Below are 1,688 nucleotides of genomic sequence, written 5' to 3' on the forward strand. Positions count from 1 at the left end.
CTGGAGTACCCAAAAATATGAGACTCAAAGATTGGTCAGATGATTGAAGCTTATATAGTTTCCTGAGCTATAGAAAAAAATTAGGGCTTAGGGCTTCTTGAGGGTGATACCTACACAAGTTAAGAGAGGATGACAAGAAAAAATATATGATGAGTAGAGGTGGTCTTGTTAAACAGATACAATTTCTGAGGTAATAAAAGTTGTTTGGGAGAGGAGGTGGCTCAGGGGAAATGAGGCTGCAGTGGTGGTAGTAGGAAGATGTTGGGCAAGGACCAGCAGCAGGAGCAAACTATCGCCAAGGACCTGGTCGTGACCAAGTATGAGATGTGTGAGGGGGACCACATCGCCAACCGGGTACTTCGGTCCTTGGTGGAAGAATCTAGCTCAGGTGTGTCGGTACTGAGCCTGTGTGAGAAAGGAGATGCCATGATTATGGAAGAAACAGGGAAAATCTTCAAGAAAGAAAAGGAAATGAAGAAAGGTATTGCTTTTCCCACCAGCATTTCAGTAAATAACTCTGTATGTCACTTCTCCCCTTTGAAGAGAGGCCAGGATTATATTCTCAAGGAAGGTGACTTGGTAAAAATTGACCTTGGGGTCCATGTGGATGGCTTCATCGCTAATGTAGCTCATACTTTTGTGGTTGATGTAGCTCAGGGGCCCCAAGTAACAGGGAGGAAAGATGTTATTAAGGCAGCTCAACTTTGTGTTGAAGCTGCCCTATGCCTGGTCAAACCTGGAAATCAGAACACACAAGTGAGAGAAGCCTGGAGCAAAGTTGCCCACTCATTTAACTGCATGCCAATAGAAGGTATGCTGTCACACCAATTGAAGCAGCATGTCATCGATGGTGAAAAAAACATTATCCAGAATCCTACAGACCAGCAGAAGAAGGACCATGAAAAAGCTGAATTTGAGGTACATGAAGTATATGCTGTGGATGTTCTCGTCAGCTCAGGAGAGGGCAAGGCCAAGGATGCAGGACAGAGAACCACTATTTAGAAACGAGACTCCTCTAAACAGTATGGACTGAAGAGGAAAACTTCACGTGCCTTCTTCAGTGAGGTGGAAAGGCATTTTGATGCCATGCCATTTACTTTAAGAGCATTTGAAGATGAGAAGAAGGCTCCGATGGATGTGGTGGAGTGCACCAAGCATAGACTGCTGCAACCGTTTAATGTTCTCTATGAGAAGGAGGGCGAATTTGTTGCCCAGTTTAAATTTACAATTCTGCTCATGCCCAATGGCCCCATGCAGAAAACCAGTGGTCCCTTCGAGCCTGACCTCTACAGGTCTGAGATGGAGGTCCAGGATGCAGAGCTAAAGGCCCTCCTCCGGAGTTCTGCAAGTCGAGAAACACAGAAAAATAAAATAAAAGAAAAAAAAAAGGCCTCCAAGACTGCAGAGAATGCCACCAGTGGGGAAACATTAGAAGAAAGTGAAGCTTGGGACTGAGGTGGGTCCCACCTCCCCAGCTTGCTACTGCTGCTCCATCCCCTTCCCACCATACCCCAGACTTTGTGAAGTACAGTTCTTCTTCTCCACCTAGGACCTGCAGCAGAGCAGGGGTCTCCCTTTCTTCCCCATCCCAGTTCCCCAACCCACTCCCTTCCAACAACAACCAGCTCCAACTGACTCTGGTCTTGGGAGGCGAGGCTTCCCAACCACAGAAGACTACTTTAAATGAA

The 1,688-nt window shown here is 46.4% G+C and overlaps 1 pseudogene; it reads left to right on the top strand.

The window, feature by feature from the left end:
* Window positions 1–243: 243 nt before the first annotated feature.
* Window positions 244–1,472, top strand: LOC469882 (proliferation-associated protein 2G4-like; annotated as a pseudogene).
* The last annotated feature ends 216 nt before the right edge of the window (window positions 1,473–1,688 follow it).

The sequence above is a fragment of the Pan troglodytes genome, chromosome 21, assembly GCF_028858775.2.
Source record: "Pan troglodytes isolate AG18354 chromosome 21, NHGRI_mPanTro3-v2.0_pri, whole genome shotgun sequence".
NCBI lineage: Eukaryota > Metazoa > Chordata > Mammalia > Primates > Hominidae > Pan > Pan troglodytes.